The following is a 20653-nucleotide window of genomic DNA, read 5'->3' on the forward strand; positions in this document are numbered from 1 at the left end:
TGTTTTTTTACCGTGATAAAGGGTCAGGCATAGAGAATGTCTAAAGAATAGACACACTATTACCAGCCCCCGAGTGAGACCTGACCCCTTGCGGTTGCTGGGGTCAGACGTCACTTAAAGATCGTGGAGTCAATAGCGAAACTAATAAGAGAAAAACATGCGTAAATTAAGGGTGATCCATTTCTCGGCAGCGACCCAAGCCATTCGATCAGCTTGGGTGACCTGCTGGCATAGGACGTACCTTGATGGCTCGAGTGATAGGTTCGGGAAGCTCTTACCAGATATGTCCGAGTGGAATCCGGGTCCGTTGTTCATGACAGAGTCGTCATAACCCACATGGGGCATCGTATTGCTCCTTACTCGTCTCTTGGCAGCGGCCCGAGCCCAATCGACTTGGGTGACCTACTAGCATAGCACTTTCCTGTGGAGATAGAGGATGAGATCATCCCCCCAAGAATTTAGTAAGGCAGATAAGCCAGGCGACGAACTCGTAACAAGTGAACAAGCTCTTAAATTTTATTATGGCCAAACATATTTTTAGCCCTTCTCCCCCTTTTGTATAAAAAGGTTAATGCATTTTGACCCTTTTCTGTTGTTAAGGCTATAAAGCTCGGGGTACGGGTGAACAAACTTTGATCACGCTGGTGAGCAAAAATGCCATAGCTGCTGGGGCGTAGGTTTCTTGCAATCTGACCAGGTTTACTCAGCGTTAGTTTCTGCAACTCTTGCTTCTAGGTCTTAACATGAGGGGGTCGGGCACGGAGAAAGTTTGTCAGGTGGATATACTCTTAAATGCATTCTGACTCTTTCTGTAGTTAAAGCTTAAGAAGCTCAGGGTGCAGGAAAAAACTTTGATCATGCTGGTGAGCAACAATGTCGTAACCACTAGGGCGTAGGTTTCCTGCAGTCCGACCAGTTTTACTCAGCATTTTTTCCCGTGACCCTCGCTCCTAGGTATTAACGTAAGAAGGGGTCGGGCATAGAGAATGTCCACCGGATAGATATGCTCTTATCAGTCCCGAGTGAGGCCCGACCCCTGCCGCTACTGGGGTCGGGTGTCACTAAAGATCGAGGAGTTGATAGCGAAACTAATAAGGGAAAGTGTGCGTAAATTAAGGGTAAAAGCGACATAGCTGTTCGATGTTCCAAGCGTTGACGAAGACTTCACCGTCGATGGTCCTGAGCTTGTAGGTGCCTGGTCAGAACACCTCCGTGATGATGTATGGTCCCTCTCATGGCAGAGAGAGCTTGTGGCGGTTCTTGTTGCTCTGGATAAGGTGGAGCACTAGGTCCCCGACGTTAAATGCCCGACCCCACACTCGACGGCTGTGCTACCGATGTAACATTTGCTGGTACTTGGCCGAGCAGAGGAGGGCAACGTCGTGCGCTTCATCTAGCTAGTCCATGGCATCCTTGAGGGATGCCTTGGCTCCTTGTTCATCGTATGCCCTGACCCTTGGCGCTCCATAGTTGAGGTCGGTCGGGAGGATAGCATCGAAACCATAGACCATGAAGAATGGCGTGTAGCCGGTGGCCCGGCTAGGGGTTGTCCTCAGACTCCAAAGCACCGCGGGAAGCTCCGCGACCCATCGTCCACCAAACTTGTCCAACCGGTTGAAAATCCTAGGCTTAAGGCCCGTTCACGTGCTCGACTTGCCCATTCTTGCCGGGGTGCACCACGGTGGCCCAATCGACGTGGATGTGGTATTCATCGCAGAATTGGAGGAACTTCTTTCCATTGAACTGAGCACCGTTGTCCGTGATAATGGAGTTTGAGACTCCAAAGCGATGGACGATGATAAGGAAGAACTACATGGCTTGCTCAGACTTGATCACGGAGATCGGTCTAGCCTCTATCCACTTTGTAAACTTGTCTACAGTGACAAGCAAGTGCGTAGAGCCCCTGGGTGCCCTCTTGAGAGGTCCAACCAGATCAAGCCCCTAGACCATGAATGGCCATGTGATGGGGATCGTTTGAAGTGCTTGGGCCGGTAGGTGGGTCTACCAAGCGTAGTATTGAAACCCTTCGTAGGTGCGCACAATCTGTTCAGCATCGGCTACTACGGTCGGCCAGTAGAAGCCTTGTCGGAACGCGTTTCTGACCAGGGTTCTAGGCATGGTATGGTGACCGTAGACCCCACCATGGATATCACTTAGCAATCACTTCTCTTGTTTGATGGGGATGCAGTGCTGTAGGATCCTGGTGTGGCTTCACCTGTAGAGCTCGCCCTTAATAAGGACAAAGGACTTGGCGTGACACGCAAGCCACTGAGCCTCCGTTTTGTCCATCGGTAGCGCCTCACGGAGGAGGTAGTCGAGGTAAGGCGTCCTCTAGTCAGCTAGAGGGTCGGGCTCTATCGCTGGATCCTCCTCAAGCTCCATGACTTTGGGGTTGATGGAGCCGACGGCTGGTTAGCTCCCGAGCCCAAGACAGGCGACCCATCACTAGCTTGTTCTGGCTCCTCGTAGCTGACAAAGGGCCTGTACAAATCGCTGGTGAAGAAGCCTATCGGCACCGGTTCTCGGCCGAATGCCGTTTTTGCCAGCGCATCGGTCACCTCGTTGAGATGCCTTAGAATGTTATTGAGCTCGAGACCGTCGAACTTGTCCACCAGCTGGCGGACTTCTCGGCAATACGCAGCCATCTTGGCATTGTGGTAGCTTGATTCCTTCATGACTTGGTTGATGACCAGCTGGGAGTCGCCCTGGACATTGAGCCATCGGATACCCAACTCGATGGCGATGCGTAGGTCATTGATGAGTGCCTCATACTCGGCCACATTGTCGGAGGAGGGGAAATGGATGCGAACCATGTACCTCATGCGTACCTCGAAGGGCGAAACAAAGACCAGCCCCACACTAGTGCCTTTCTTCATCAGCGATCCATCGAAGTACATCATCTAGTACTCTTCGTTGACGAGTGCCGATGGCATTTGGACCTCGGTCCACTTTGTAACGAAATCAGCCAGCACTTGGGACTTGATGGCCGTCCGAGGGGCATATGAAATGCCTTGACCCATCAGCTCGAGTGCCCACTTCATGATTCTTCCTATGGCATCCCGGTTTTGGATGACCTCGCCGAGAGGGAAGGACATCACGCCCCTCACTGAATGTGACTCGAAGGAGTGACGCAACTTCCTCTTAGCGATAAGGATGGCGTACAGGAGTTTCTAGATTTGGGGGTAGCGGGTCTTAGAATCGGACAAGACCTCGCTAATGAAGTACATGGGACACTATACTTTGAGGGCATGTCCCTCTTCTTCTCGCTCTACCACTAGGGCGGCGCTGACCACTTGTGTGGTGGCTGCGATGTAGAGCAGAAGTGGTTCCCCGTCGATCGGAGGGACTAGGATTGGTGCCTTCATTAGAAGCTGCTTGACCATGTCGAGTGCCTCCTAGGCCTCGGGCATCCATTCAAAATGGTCGGCCTTCTTTAGGAGCCGATAGAGGGGGAGACCTTGTTCATCGAGGCACAGGATAAAGCGGCTGAGCGCGGTGAGGCACCCTGAAACTAGCTGTACCCCCTCTATGTTCTGAATCGGGCCCATCCTCGTGGTGGCCGAGATCTTCTCTGGGTTGGCTTCGATGCCATGCTCAGAGACAATAAAACCCAGTAGCATACCCCTTGGGACTCCGAAAATGCACTTCTTGGGGTTGAGCTTGATGCCATTCGCTCCGAGTTTTGTGAAGGTTTGCTCTAGGTCGGCTATGACCTGGTCAGCCCATTTGGACTTGACCATGATGTCATCCATGTAGGCCTCAACGGTCCTTCCGATGAGATCCTCGAAACACTTGAGCATGCAACGTTGGTACGTCGCCCCATGTTCTTTGGACCAAATGGCATTATGACGTAGTAGTATGATTCGAATGGGGTGATGAAAGATGTCGTGGGCTGGTCGGACTCTTTCATCGTGATTTGATGGTACCCAGAGTACGCATCAAGGAAGCAAAGGGTTTCACACCCTGAGGTCGAGTCGACTACTTGGTCTATGTGTGGCAAAGGAAACGGATCCTTTGGACACGCTTTGTTGAGACCCATGTAGTCAACACACATTCTCTATTTCCCACTCTTCTTTCGTACAAGAACGGGATTGGCTAACCACTCAGGGTGCTATACTTTCTTGATGAACCCAACCACCAAAAGCTTTGCAATCTTTCGCTGATCGCCCTGCGTTTCTCCTCGTTGAAGCGACACAGGCGCTGCTTCACTGGCTTGGAGCCTGGCCTGATCTTCAAGGCATGCTCGGTGACTTCTCTTGGAATGCCTGGCATGTCCTAGGGTCTCCACGCAAGGAAGTCGACGAGCGCGCTTTCCTATTTGGAGGAAAGCGTGGTGCCAATGCGCACCACTTTGCCCTCAGGGTCGCTGGGGTCTATGAGGACCTCCTTGGCGCCCTCCATAGGCTCGAAAGACATGGCCGACCGCTTGTGGTCGGGTGCTCCTTCGACGATCTCCTCCCTGATGGCCACAAGCTCTTTGGAGGCGACAATTGCTGTGGTGTGTTCGCAGCACTCGACCTCAAAGGCGCGCTGGAAGGAGGTGCCGATGGTGATGACCCTGCATGGACTCATCATCTTCAACTTCAGATAGGTGTAGTTGGGGACGGCCATGAACTTCACGTACCATGGACGTCCCAGGATGGCATGGTAGGTTCTGTGGAACCCGGCCACCTCGAAGGTAAGGGTCTCCATCCTGTAATTGGTCGGATCCCTGAAGGTGATGGGCAAGTTGATCTGCCCATGTGGCATGGCCTACTTTCCTGGCATGATGCCGTGGAAAGGTGCCCCGATCGGCTAGATGCGCGCTTGATCGATGCCCATGGCGTCGAGCGTTTCAACATACATGATGTTGAGGCCGCTGCCCCATCCATCAGTACCTTAGTGAGCCGCTTTGTGCCGATGATCGGGTCGACTATGACCGGATATCTTCCCAGCTGTGGGACGCTTTTCCGAATGGTCAGTCCGATCAAAGGTTATGGCGGACTCTGACCATCAGAGGAAGGTAGGTGTGGCCGACTCGGCCATATAGACCTCACAGCGTGCAAGCTTCTGGCGGCGCTTGGAGTCGTAGGCCACCTACCCTTCGAAGATCATGAGGCAGCCATCTAGTGTCGAAAAGTTGCCGTCCTTCCCCTCGGTGTCGTCTGCGGTCGGCTTCGGGTCCCTCCTATGCTCCCCCTTGTTGGAGCCTCTAAACAAAAATCGCTTCATGAGGACATAGTCCTTGTATAGGTGCTTGATAGGGAAAGCATGGTTCGGACATAGTCCTTCGAGCAGCTTCTTGAAGTGGTCTGGGGTGCCCTCGGTGGGCTTTTGACCCCCCCTTACGGTCGGCGGCGACCACAAGCGAGCCCTTGCGTCGCTGCTTGTTTTTCTTCTTGTTGGGACGGTTGGAGGCGCCTTCGCTGGCGTCCTCGTCCCACTTTGCCTTGCCTTTGGGCGGTCAAAAATTGCCCCGATCGCCTCCTTGGCTGAGCCATGGCTGGTGGCGACGTCGAGGAGCTCATTGGTGGTTCACGGGCCCTTACGTCCCAGCTTGTGAACCAGGGGCTCGTAGGTGGCCCCTGACAGCAAAGCCCCTATGACGACGATGTTGGCGACGTTGGGCAGCTCGTTGCACTGCCGGGAGAAGCGCCAGATGTACCCATGAAGGGTTTCCCTAGACTTTTGTCGGCATTTTTTGAGATCCCATGGGTTCCCAGGACGCTCATATGTGCCCTGGAAGTTTTCCACGAAGATCTCTTTCAGGTCCGCCCAACTATGGATTCTGTTGGGTGGAAGGTGTTCCAACCACATTCGCGCCGAATCACCTGGGAACAATGGAAGGTTGTGGATAATGAAATCATCATTATCCGCTCCACCAGCTTGGTAAGCAAGCCGATAATGCTCGAGCCATAGTCCAGGGTTCGTTTCCCCAGAGTATTATGGGTTGTTGGTCGGCGGTCGGTACCGTGGTGGGAAGGCGGCATTGAGGATGTGTTGGCCAAAAACCTAAGGTCCCAGCAAGTCGGGGCTCAGGCTTCGGTCCTCACCGCTGTCGTAGCGTCCGCCATGATAAGGGTGGTAGCCGCGGCTATCCTCCTCCCTCACATCGCCGTGGGTATGCCTACGGGCGTCGAGGGTGTCGCGCGCATCATGGTGGAGGCCGAGAGGCTCATGCACCGGGACTACGTGCGCGGCCTGCTGCCTTGTTGTGCTTGGTGGATCGACATGTCCCTATTGGGTCACTCTGAGGGGGTGCACTGGCTGGCGTTGAGCTTACGTCATCAGGACAGCGAGCTCTCGGCCTGCTGCGCCGCCGCACGCTCGAGTAGCGTGCGAATCTCACGATGGGCCTGACAATCCTCAGGTGTCGTGGGCCCTAGAAGCCCTCGGAACAAGGCCACCACAGCAGCGATGTTCTGTCTTGCCCAGGTGAAGTGTGGGAGGGCTTCGTCATCCTCGATGATCCTCTAGTTCACGTCGTAGGCCACGACACGCGCATGCCACCATCTCCATGGCGCATGATCTCTCACTCGAGCTTCGCGTGTTTCCTGCTCGAGCTGGAGTCATGCTTCCTCGAGCTCTTGGTGCCAGGCCTTCAACTAATCTAACCCGCAGGCGAGGCGGGCCCCCTACATCCCCCTTGACCTCATCGTCGAAATCGTTCGTTGGGTAACCTCTCCCTTGTGGATGCTTTTGATATGTCCCTCGGGGGTACCTGCCATGAAACATTCATGAGAGGGGTGATGGCTCCCCCTGCTGGAGTCAGAGTTGGAGGGCGACTCTGATTCTCCTGCAAGGATCATCGACACATTCGGTGATCCCCACGAACTTGTCTTTCACAAGGGATAGGGCGTGTGTTGCACCACATGGTGGCCAACGGTCTCTGCAGCGTTGTGTAGATCGAATGGTAGCGCTGTCAAAGCGCTCCGGATGAGGTATTCCAGGGAGAGCAGCTCTCCTCCGACAAGCTGTGTCATGACATTGGTGAACGAGAAGGTGAGGCGGCCTAGGTCCTCCCGGGACGGTCGGGGTCCTAGGACAGCGCCGAGCTGGCGCTCTAGCCTCCCAAAATCAAAGCCAAGTAGCTAGTCGCTCTCGGGGGCGCGGGCCTCCGGTGCGTGCAGCTGTAGCTCCTCAAGCGCCTCAGTGATCGCGTCGAGGCCAGCAGAGTGGAGAGGTTGGACAGCGGCGGGAGCCTACGCCAACTCTCCCTCTGTCGTGACGATGAAGTCCAGGTTTCCAAAGCGCACGTGCGCGTTCGAGACCCAGCTTACGCCATGACTAGCCAACTGAGACCTGGTGTGGACGTCGAGACGCGCAAAAGGCCCCTACCTAGTGCGCCAATTGTCGATGTTTTTGGACCACCGACGAGTAAATTTGTATTTGCGTGTCTGGCTCACATGGTGTGCTCGGAGGACACAAGAGTTTATATTGGTTCGGGCAGAATGTCTCTACATCTAGTTTGCTGCTGCTCGTGTTACCGGCACTTGGTTTGCAGTAGAGGTTACAAACGGGTGAGAGAGGGAAAGGATTCCAAGTCTCTAATAGAAGGAGTGAGTGGGTGCTGAGAGCTCGATCGCTGCTCAGCTGTGTGTTCGTGTCGTGCTCTTGTATGGATCTAGATCGGATTTTGATGGGTCGATCCCCTTCATGGGGTGCCTCGCTTTGCCTTTTATAGGCCAAGGGAAAGCGCATGTTACAACGAAGGAAAAGGATAAGAACGAGAGAGACAAGAAGACTTCCAGGATCGCTGGGTCCTTCTCCTTTTTATGGGTCCCACACGATCCTGTAGACATCAACAGGGACGGCTCCATGTCACAGCCTTGTTCGTCACTGACGCCATGCACAGGAGTCGTCTGCAGGTCATGGCGTTCCATTCCGTCCCAGCGGACGTCGTGATGAACTGACACGCCTGTCAGCTTTCGTACGATGCTTAGGCAGAACAGCACCAGCATGCCCAACGTTGTTCTTGATGTGAACCCTCAGGTCTGGCCCATCATGGCCACGAGTTACATCAAGGCGTGCCAGTCCCTTCCCCGGTGTCAGAGTTTTTAACCAGACCCATACGCTTCGTTCTTTAGTGGTTGGCGGTGGTATGGGTCCTAGTCGGACAAGACGGAGCTTGCGGCCTTGGGGTCGGGCGAGACGGAGCACGAACCCAAGGGGTTGGGTGAGACGGAGCCCGCGACCTCGATGTCGGGCGAGATGGAGCCCGCGGCCTCGAGGTCGGGCGAGACAGAGCCCGCGTCCTTGGGGTTGGGGGAGACGGAGCCCGCACCCGAGGGGTCGGGCGAGACGGAGCCAACATCCTTGGGGTTGGGTGAGATGGAGCCCGCCCCCAAGGTGTCGGGTGAGGCGGAGGCCGCGGCCTTGTGATTGGGCGAGACGGAGCCCACACCCAAGAGATTGGGCGAGGCGGAGCCCGCCCCGAGAGGTCGGGTGAGGCGAAGCCCGCGCATCTGGGGGTCGGTTGGAGCTGTAGTCGCGCTCTAGACTGCTCGGATGAATCAATGTTGATGACTATTAGCTCATCCTCTTCGGGAACCCCAGTATTGGTCCCCGACACATACATTTTTGCATGCATGCCCATACCATCCCCATGCATATGTTAGCTTGTGGGTACCCATGCATGGGCATAAAGATGGCACCAGGTCAGATTTGGACAAAATCAGGGGCGGATCCAAAGGGGGGGCTAGGGGGCTCCAGCCCCCCTAATGGCTTGATTTCACCACTAATCACTGTAGTAAAAGCTTGATTTTACCATTAAATCTTCATGCAAATCAACATCTCCATTGTTTTAGCCTCCCTTATCCCGTATTGTGCATCAGCCACTGGACAAAATCAAAACTCGTTCCCGTTTGCAGGCCACGCCGACCCATGACTGGGAGTCCATCTGTGGTACTCCCTCCATTTGCATATCAGAGGCGTCTAATAAATTTTCACCAAGACCAAGGAATCTTAATTTACTCCTGTGCAAATCATGGATGGTGCATCCCAACCGTCCGCGACCCTCTGCATGCCAGGATTCCCGCGATGCACTGCGCGCGCTCCACCACTCCAGCGGCTGGAAAGAGAAGTAAATGACTTGCATGCGAGTAAACGGACTGCATGCACGCGTGAGCTAGGGCCCGTTTGGTACAGGTTCGCCTGCTCCGGTTCCACCTGACTACAATACTGTATCACTACTGTAGGAAACTGTTTACCGAATCCATTTTCCTCTCTCCCCCTTTCTCTCTCGCTGACACAAGCGGGGCAGTCAGAGCCAGTTTTCTCTGGCTTCTTGGGCTCCGGCTCTCGCGTGCTAAAGTACAGGTACAGTGCGTCTACAGTAGGCCGGATCCGGCGAGAGCCCGGCCAAATAGCCCCTTAATTCATCCGGAAAATTTGCATGCATGCTCATCCTTAGACGCCTGTGATACCAGAAAACTTTATTTTAAACCAATACGCCTCTGATATACGAACGAAGGGAGTAGTAAACAAAAGGGACAGAGGCGTGGGGGCGTGGGTGTCTTATGGCCTGTTTAGTTCCCAAAATTTTGCAAAATTTTTCAAGATTTTCTGTCACATCGAATCTTTGGACGCATGCATGAAGCATTAAATATAAATAAAAAATAAAATTAATTACACAGTTTAGACGAAATTCACGAGACGAATCTTTTAAGCCTAATTAGACTATGATTGGATACTAATTGCCAAATAACAACGAAAGTGCTACAGTACCATTTCCCAAAAAATTTCGCCAACTAAACACTACCTTACTCGGAAAGATGAAAAAGGATACAGAAGAAAAACGAAACGAGAGTTAGAAAAAGGGACGGCACGACTCACCTCGCCACGGCGGTGGCGCGTGTGCGTGGCACACTCTCATATTCTCTCAACTTCTCAATATTGTCACATATAGTCTACCCATATAAGTTGAGTTGACGTTCAGTCAAAATCTCGTATGGGACTAAAGCTATAATGCAAATAGCATTTAATAATTAATAGGGACTTAGGATTTATTCGATTTAATTGAATAAAATAGGCCAAGCCCATTATTAATTCCAACATAATGAGCCAAGACGAAATTAAAAGTAGTCCAAAATCAACTAGTTTTGATTTGAAAAACAGGTTCAATCGGAGCAATTTGAAATGTGTCGGCGAACCAGCTCAATGAGCTTTTTGTCAGTGCTCCACACTCGTTTTATCTTGCTCCATTTTGCAACCTCACTTGAACCATTAGCGCGTGTTTAGTTGGGCAAATTTTGGAATTTGGGTTACTGTAGCACTTTCGTTTTTATTTGGCAATTAGTGTTCAATCATGGACTAATTAGGCTCAAAACGTTCGTCTCGCAATTTCTAACCAAACTGTGCAATTAGTTTTTTTTCGTCTACATTTAATGCTCCATGCACGTATCGCAAGATTCGATGTGATGGGTGCTATAGCACTTTTTGGGAAAAGTTTTTGAACTAAACACGGGCTTAGCCGCTAGGGGCCACTAGTAGGAGCAACCTAACGAAGCAGAAAGGGCCGGGAGCGCTTGCCACACCCGATGTTTTTTTGAGATAGACCAGTGCATTTTGTGGGCTGGACCTAGTTCGTGTCGGGCTGAAAAACTGTCCGATTGTTTTGGGACGAAAATATCCCGTCCATGACCGTCCCATTAGGAAAGCCGGGCTTGATTTTTAGGCCGGACCTAAGCCTAGGCACCTGTCTGTGCAGTCTACAGTGAAAATAGCTAAAATAAATATTTCCACCCTGGCTCGGATTGAGAATTTTTTTCTAGGTTGCAGGATATGTGCCCAGACCCTGTCCACTGAGACTCATGGGTGCAGCTGTGGATCCAGCGGTGAGCCAGGAGGAGCTCGAGCCCCCCTACCAGTGCCGAGACAAGGGAGCCCCTTAAGCCCCCACTACTGGAATCTCGCATTTTTCTGTGTGTGCGAATATTTTTCTGACGGTGTATCCTCAGAAAAATACCCACAGAAATATAATGACAGAAAAATTCAATTGTTCTGTGTGTTCGTCGTCAGAAACAATTTTTTCTGTGGGTGTTACACGCACAGAAAAATTGCGTTAGCCCAGATTAAATTTAAATGTTGTGTGCGTTGATCCTCACAGAAAAAAAGAAAAGCCCGACAGAAAAATGATTTTTCTGTGGGTGTTACACGCATAGAAAAATTGCGTTAGCCCAGATTAAATTTAAATGTTGTGTCGGTCTCGGTTAACGCACAGAAAAATAACAGACTACCGACAGAAAAAACCCTTAACCATGCAGCAAATTGGATACAATAATTATATACAAACAGAACAGTAGCAACAACATATTAAATATGGACTATCTATACTGTAATTTCATCACAACATAATAGATAGCATACATATAAAGATCCAAATGTTTAGCACATTCATTAATGGCATCTGGGCTACATATAGATGATGTCCAAATGGTCCGGCATCAATACATTCAAAAGCATTACCATCTCATCTCAACAGTTCATGAATTTCACTACTGATAACTACTGCACTACATATGCAAGTGTAAATCCAATTGACTATATGTTGCCTCACTGTCAGCCTTCCTACTGTCCTCACTTGGCAATTGCTCCTGCTTAAAACCAAACATGTCCCAATGAGTGAAGGTATATATAGTAATAGCTGAGCAAATTTTAATGGTAACTATGGTAATAGCTGAGCAAGATCATTAGCCTATACTCTCAAGTTACATGATGTCATTTTTATCACAGGCTGAAAAGCAAAGATTTTCATCATTTTAATTCGGAGATAGATGTATGCATCATAATAAGAGCACTTAGTTGCAGCCCAAATTAGCATATCTAATTTTTCTCAAAGACACAGTAGCCGGGGCTCAGAAGCTAAAGATCTTATATGATATAGTGTAGGACAAGGTTAACTGACAGTAGCCGGGGCTCAAGTTGCATACATACTTATCCCATGGACAAGGTTAACTGACAGACCCAAGTCCCCGATACCCTACTGTATTGCAACAAATTCTAAAAATAAACTGTACAGTAGTATAGAACACCAAGCAAACACTAAAGTTGGTCATGCACACATGTATAGGTGGCGACAGTTAAATTGTCACACAAGAAAGAGGAGCCAAACCTGATCCAATCTGAACAAACATTCAAGTCCTAACTCTTAGCATCAATCGGAGCACAAAAACAAGCTCAGATATAGGTGTCAGCTTAGCTAATATATTGAATTAAAAAAGTCATGTTCTTCTACAAATAGCAATGCAAAAATCACAGAGCTCTATTGAACTGAGCTAATAGAAAAGAAACTATTGGTCATTCCAGATCCATTAGAGAGCAGTATGTCAAAAGCACAAGAACTACATATATTTCACCTGGAGCAAAAGAACAAGAGCAAAAGAACTCGAGAAATGACTCAGATTTATCCATTATCAGCATGACAACTGTAACTTAATTTCACCTGGAACTTAATTTAATTCTCTCTCTAATGGGAATTGAACTGGCCACAGAACTGGTTGCTTGTACTGGTATAAGCCATCCTAGTTAAGCAGCAAACAGAACAAAATATCCCAAGTACCAGCTCATAAGGTGCTAAAGTGCAGAAGTTCTCTAATGGAAACTTGATTCATCACAGCCACTCAAGAGTAGTACAAAACAAAAAAAGTCACAAGGCATAGTTAGGGAAGGGGAGAGCAGCGCGGCACGAGACTGGGGTTTCATATCATCTCAGCTCCGCAAATATCACATATCAAAATGATTGATCAGGTTGATATATGCAAGATATTCAACCTATTCTCTACAAAGTTAGGCAGTCCAATTCCAGCAAAGAATGAAATATGATGCTAATTCATAGCAGTCATTTGCATGAGAGAAAGGAAAAAAGAAAGCAGTGCAAGACCTCACATCATCGCAGATCAGAGTCATCTAAATAAAAAGCTGGACAACTTCTCAACAAGCCGACTGCACCTTTATCAAGTAGTTACTAGAAAATTTTTAGAGCTCTATCATTGCCCAAGACTACTTATAGATAATCCTAGATTAGTTAATTCTGTGTTCCATCTCTAGCAAGTTTAGTCATTTTTCACTTTAGGAGTTCAATAGACAAAAAATATCTGCACATACAGATAGCTAGCAGCTTGGCATACATCTGATTAAAAGTTAATATCAATCTGCATAATCTGGTTTACAAGAGCAAGTGATTGCAACAATTCTAGAACAAAAATATTTTGATTCATGGGTATTGGGCAGTGTATTTCTTACTTCTTACCTGAGCATCTCCAGTTCAAATATATTCTACAAAGCTTAGAGAATGCAAATAGATAGGACACCATCAGCTAAAGCAAGAGCAGCAAACAATATCCACAGTTCTAGTAAAGAAAATCAACAACTAGGAAATTGACAACCGTTCGTTCATTGGAGTCAAGAACAGCTTCCCAGGACAGCAGGAGCCAACATCCTGCGTGGCTCATCAATAACAGCCTGCAACCACGCAATAGAGAAATCAGTCTGATTCGGCTGGGTGAAGAAGGGGGAGGGGAGGGACGCCCGCCGAGGAAGAAGAAGGGGGCAGGGGAGGGGGGCCGGTGGGGGAGAAGAAGGGGGAGGGGAGGGCCGACGCCACCACCACGCCCCACCACTGGCCACCACCACCACCACCGCAGCCACCGGCCAGATCCGGGAGAGGGAGGGCCGGATCCGGCCAGGTGAAGAAGGGGAAGGGGAGGGGCGCCTGCCAGGGAAGAAGAAGGGGGAGGGGAGGGGCACCGGCGGGGGAGAAGAAGGGGGAGGGAAGGGCCGATGCCCCCACCATGCCCCGCCGCTGGCCACCAGCAACACCACAGCCACTGGCCGGATTCGGGAGAGGGAGGGCCGGATCCGGCCGGGTGAAGAAGGGGGAGGGGAGGGGCGCCCGCTGGGGAAGAAGAAGGGGGAGGGTAGGGGCGCCAGCGGGGGAGAAGAAGGGAGAGGGGAGGCCCGCCGCCACCACCACGCCCCGCCGCTGGCCACCACCACAGCCACCGACCGGATCCGGGAGAGGGAGGGACAGATCCGGCCGGGTGAAGATGGGGGAGGGGAGGGGCACCCACCGGGGAAGAAGAACGGAGACGGGAGGGGCGTCGGTGGGGGAGAAGAAGGGGGAGGGGAGGGCCACCGCCACCACCACGCCCTACCGCCGGCCACCACCACCACCACCACCGCAGCCACCAGTCGGATCTAGGAGAGGGAGGGTCGGATCCGGCTGGGTGAAGAAGGGGGAGGGGAGGAGCGGCCGCTCGTCGGGGAAGAAGAAGGGGGAGGGGCGGGGCGCCTACGGGGGAGGAGAGGCGCTGGGACCGGGGCGCTGTGACAGAATCACCCAATTTATACAAGATCAAGTATGGCTGTCCCCGCTAACACGTTGACACGCGCATACTTTCACTTATACAAACCTGGTAGTCCGCCGAGTATCACGAAGGACCTCGGTAAATCAACATCACAACCAAGATCGCGTGATTAAGCAAATACACCTCACATACACAGGGTTGCAGCGGAAATAATATTACAAATGGGTTCATAAATAAAAGTACCAGTTTGAGTTTCAAAACCGCTTAGTGAAAACAACATAGCTTTCAAATGATTACATTAATATAAGTTTCAAATATATTGCTAGCATAAGTGACATCATCCGACAAAAGCATATAGATGAGAAGTAAGTATAGAATCATCGAGCCCACCGGCAGTTAGCCACCATCATCAACAGGTCAAGAACATCACCTGCAACAAGGTGGGATAAACCCTGAGTACTCGAATGTACTCAGTCAGACTTACCCGTCTTAAACCAAAATAAAGCGACACCAAGGATTATGCATGGCTTTCTTTAGTGGGCTAGCTGACTTGTTTACGAAAAGCATAAGCTATCATGAATAAACCATTTTAAGTACTTTGCATCATCTTTATTAGGACCTATCCATCTAGGTAAGCACCTGTACTATAGCAATCACTTGATTAACCAATAACATTCAGTTACCAATTTAGATTTAGCATATCCCATACCATCCAGATAACCATCATTGTTCCATAATAATTACTACGATGTCGTAGCTCGAGTCAAGTGCTCACTATCCAGGAGCGATGGCGATTCGAATCGATTCCTAACCAGCTGGTGATTTATTCCTTACACAAACCTCACTCACCCGCTAAAGTGAGGTATCGGTCACCGAGTCAACTATCTAGGAAAAATCTCGAGTTTGCCAAGAACCACATGTACTCGAGGGCCGACCGACTGCCTTTCGGTCTTATCATCGCGCCCCCATGTCCTACCACACCTGCTCCGGTACTGTACGCTGCGGGCAATCTACTCGGCCCGAATAATCTCCCAGCTTCGCGGTCGAAAGGTACTTTATTCGGCTAGCTAAATGTAAGGCATACATTCAACATGACCCGAGGCCCAACAACGGTCGGTCCTTAATCGACACAGACGGAAACTAACAGCACCCCAGAACCCTGTCTGGTTGCCTCCAACTTTTTCCGTCCGGTCTCCAATTATCCATCACACATGGTTAATTCCAAGATATCATTCTTTCCATAGCTAAATTCTTCCAGTAACCCCCTATAAATGTAGGTGACCGGAAATCACCGATCGCTACCGGTCTAAGCAAGGCTAAGCAGCTATTCGATCCCGACCTAACAGGGTAAAAAGGTAATAAGGTAGGTAAGGATAGTAATAAATGCATCAACGGTTTCAATCAACTCCTACAACTTAATGCAATAATATATAACTCATATATAGAAAGAATTGCTTTTATAAAGTAGGAGACTTAGAATGCTCCGGGGCTTGCCTGGGATCCGACACAAGTCAGTTCAGTTAGCTTGCACCGTCTCCGGGTTCGGCTCCAACATCCCGTCCTTCACGTGGTTCATCTAGCGTACCTAAATGAGATGCAAGATGCATGTGTATGAATGTGATGAATTGTAACACAAGATGCATCACATAAGCATTCAAGACAAACACAAGATTATGCAAGACATAGACACCAATAGCTATTTAACTAACCTCACACCACTAACTATAGAGAGCAAGCACATCAAGCATGGCACAAGTTTAACAAGGTCACAAGTATCATAACTTGACCATCAACAGGGGCATAAGCCACACTTAGCAACACATGGAGTAAACAACCACAACTAGCATATGTCTATTTTTGGACTAGGAACAACAGCTTCATGTTTGGATCATAACTAGAGTTATACAAATCCAATAGCCATGCAACAAGACATTCTGGAAAGCTTATGAAATTTTCTACAATTCATCTTTAATAATCTTAGCATGATTCTCAAGTTAACTAAGTCAAATATACCCATTTACAAAAACTGGTCTAAACAAGACAGAGAGCAATCAATTCTGTAACCCAACTCTAAACAGCTGTAACTCTTAAACTACTTGGCCAAATAACACCAAATTTTAATAGAAGCTAGATATATGAATTATCTACAACTTTTGTATAAACAAGTTTCACAACAAAGCACATTATCATGAAGAACTTTGCTAAGTTCCCAGATCTGTCTATAAACCACATCGGCAAGAAAATAATTATTAACTTATGTTGCAAATACATAATTGGGCAAAACCAACTTTACCAACATTTCACACATGACTAAAGAACACCAGAAAACCTAGTGTCCATGACCAAATAAATTCTTTTAATGCATTTCTTAATTTATTTTAGATAACAAGGTGACTTAATGAACATATACCAAAAGTGCACAATAACTTCTACAAAAATTACAGTGGCTCACATATACTCTCAATAGTCTAATGTACAAATTTTACTCCATTTGAATATGTATAGCAACCTCTATGAAAAGGACAAGTTGATAAAGCAAGAAATCATGTGAGAGCAAGATAAACCAATAACTCACTCATAGCAGCAACCAATGACCATGAAATTTTTACCACACATCAAACATCACATGAGTAGCATGCCACAAAAATTTCACTTCATTTGGAGCCCTAGATCTGCAGTTATGGAAAATAACAAATTCAACTAGCATTACAACCTTACTGCACAAATCTATTTTTACCGCAAAATATTTAAACTAAAACATGCCATATTATAGATCTAATGCATAGACAATTTCACAAGGATTCCAAAAAGTCCTCATTTACTATTTTACGAATTTTCTACGATTTACTATGAATTTCTAAAGTTTCAGCCGATTTCCAGCAAATAGGTCCTTAATGGCACTATTCACCTGAGTCACGGCTTCGCAAAACGACCCCTGCTCTTCTTCGAATTGCTGTAGGAGGTCCTTGACGCGAACATGAACAGAGGAGGCACTGGAGCTTGTCGATGTCGGCCGGAGGAGGCTTGTCGGCGGCGGGGGAGTGATGGGGAAGCACCAGGGGGGTCCGTGCGCACCTAGAGGACAGCTCGGCTCGGCCCGAGGCTGCCCGAGTTCGCGCGGCCACGCGAGCAGCGGCCCGACAGCCGGCGGATTACAACGGCGACGGCTGCCGGTGGCTGCGCGACCGGAAAGGTGGCGTACAGGAGGCAGCGCGCGAGCGGGGAGGTCGAGGGTGAGGTCGGCTGGGATGGAGGAGGCTCAAAGGACGAGCGAGGACGGCGGCCGCGGAGCTTGACTTGCCGGCAATGGCGGCCGGCTCCGCGCTTGCGTGGCGGTCTGAGGTGACCGGCTGGGCTAGGTGCGGCCGGCTGCGGCAGCTTGGAGGCGCGGCGAGGAGCACAGAAGGGGAGCGAGGATGGCCGACGGTGGGAGCTTGCTCTGCTCGCGGCCATGGTGGCGCTCGGCATCCGCGCTCTGGCGCAAAGCGAAAGGGGCGAGAATGAGCAAGCAAGACAGACGAGAGGGTGCTCGGCTTCTCCAAATTGAGCGAGCTGGGCGAGGTGGCGAGTGAGGTGGTGCACATGCAGGCGAGCGTCTTCCACGCGGCGGTGAAGCGCTGCGGCCGGTCGGCCACATCGAGCTCAGGTGATTCAAAACGGTTAAGGAGCTGACAAATACTACCTCAAAAATACGCTTGAAACACTATTTTCGTCCCTTCATAACTCTCAAAACAATTCGTTATTTACTCAAACGATTGCACCGTTGCGTAGAGCTACAAGAGTACTCCAACTTTTATTAAAGGAGTTTGGTCCAAATCAAAACGGTTTGCAAACTAAAATTCACCAAATATAGCTTCATGAAAACTGAGAACCGAAAACTGTAGTTCCAACACTTAGCCGATTTTTGGAGCTTCAAAACAGCACTGAGTTCAATATTTGAGCCTCTGTTTGACTTACTTCCCAGCTGATTTAGCCCTTCGTCCAAAAACAAAGTTTGTTCTACTCTACTCAAACTTCAACTTTGATTTAAGGTGCAACTCCATGCAAGCACTATAAGTGATTGGTCAACGCAGGTCAAAGTAGCATCACGGTAAAGCTTAAATCCGAGTTTTAGACCGATGGAGGTATTTTCTTGTCCTCCGCTCAACACGAACCCTTCATGACTTTTGTTGTAGAGTTCATCTAGAGTCATTTGGGCATGGTTGCAAGATTTGGTTGACGATCGAGAATTCCATTCACTTTATAAAATAATTCAAGCAAGGACATAACTTGTCATTTCATGTGACTTCTGGATTCCAAACTTCACGAAACTTTTCCATGGATCAATATAGAGGGATATTGATGCGAGACACATGAAACAAGTACACCCAGCATTTCCCAAGCATACTTTTTAGAAAAGGGCAGCAGGGTAAGCAATGGTGAATGGTCCAAGTTTAAGTGGTGGCTCATTTTCATATGTTTGACCTAACATCTCCATCACCACTTAACATGCCATGTTTGAGCTTAAACCCATTGCTTAACTGGTGACAAACACCTGGGGTGTTACAGGCGCCAGCGGGGAAGAAGGGAGAGGAGGGGCGCTGGGGAAGAGAAGGGCGGAGTGCTCGGAGCGGCGCAGGGGGTGGCCGCTGCGAGACCTAGGAGCGACGGGAGTGCGGGCGTGGTCTCGGCCGGGTGCGGGCTGCGCGTTTGGGATAGGGATGGGCGGCCGCGTCTGGAGATAGGTTTAGTTTTTTTTTTGCGTGTATATAGTTTTTCTGTGCGTGTATATAGTTTTCTGTGAGTTTTGAAAAAACCGACAGAATAATGTCAATTTTTCTGTGTGTATTGACACGCACAAAAAAAATCACGCAATTTTTCTATGGGTTTTCGAATATTTCTGTCGGGATTTTTGAAACGCACAGAAAAATTACGTGTATAGAGAAAAACGCACAGAAAAATTTATCACCCAGAGAAGTATTCGAGTTTCCAGTAGTGCCCTCATAGAAATTTCTGCCATTGTTGTACAGGAAGGAGGTGCTACAGCTGCATTCAGAGGTAGAAGAAGGGGCTGACTAGGATTCAAAGACGAGACTTTTCGATTAGGGAAAATTGGTTCTATAGCATCGAAAGATCGCGACATCCGTAAAATACCATTGAAAGTTCGTCGTTACGTAAAATGCCATCGAAAGCATCAATCCGTTACGGAATCTAGCATTCTGTTAACTCGTTAACGGCGTCCACCTCACGCTCACTCCACTTCACTCAGAGAGGATGGTCCCACTCGTCATTGGCTATGGCGCATTGCTTTGTCTCGCCGCACTGTACGTCGAGCTCGTCGTGCTGGGGCCATCCATACGTCGAGCTGTGCCAAAAACCCACCAGGCACGGCTCCCGCTCCCTCGCTGCGGAGGGGAGGCGTGCTCACCTACAGCAGAGGGGACGCTACAAGCCATGGGCATGGGTAGCACGCACGCTAGCTTCTGCTCGGCGGCTCGCAACCCAGCCATTGTCGTCCTTGCACGTACTATGACTCTCGCACAGGCTCACTCGCAATTCGCAACATGGCCATGGGCGCCGTGGATAGCAGCTACTTACAGTGACACCGCATCGGCGTCATCCTTCTCCATCATCTGGTGCATGCACGATGGGACAGCCCACCATTGTCGGCCACGACGACGTGCTTGGTGATCCTAAGGCCTTCCACCATGGCCGGATGGGGAGCTGCAGTTGGGAATTCCAGGCAAGACAGCAAGGATGCAAGTGCGGCAACTCATCACCGTGTAGCTCTACCCCTCGTCCGTGAACGTGGTGACGGACAAGACCTGCAGCCACTGGTTCAATATGGTACCTGTGCGTGGTGAACGGAGGCGAGTACAAAACTGGCTGCAAGCTGCTGTCCAAAGCCCCAGGCCGAGTAGCCCTTGGCATCGCCGTTCAGCAGCAGCAGGTCACCGTTCACCAGGCCGAGCAAGTCACTGTTCAGCAGCACCAGGTCACCGTTCACCTCCGGCTTGGGGTTGTCGCTGACGTCACGGGAGGTTGAGCGAGAGGAACATGGCAGCCGCGTTTTTTTCTATCACAGCCTCACAGGTGGGCGGAGCCATGGAGGTCTCAGGTGGGTGGAGGTGGATAGAAGTTCACAGCGTTATCTCAAAACGTGATAGAGTGGTATTTAATTTCAAATAAAGGTTCATTCTTTCGGTGCTATTTCACGCACGGGCAAACTTTTGATGGTATTTTCTGGAAATCGCAATGTTTCGGTGCTATGGACCTAATTTTTCCTTTCGATTATGGGCCAACAGATGAGACAGAGCGGCCCATTAGTAGCCCAACTAGGCACCTGCCAACTCCTTCGATTGTCCGATTCTGAGTGACAAGTGAGTGCG

This window comes from Miscanthus floridulus, chromosome 9 (assembly GCF_019320115.1).
Source record: "Miscanthus floridulus cultivar M001 chromosome 9, ASM1932011v1, whole genome shotgun sequence".
In the NCBI taxonomy this organism is placed as follows: Eukaryota; Viridiplantae; Streptophyta; class Magnoliopsida; order Poales; family Poaceae; genus Miscanthus; species Miscanthus floridulus.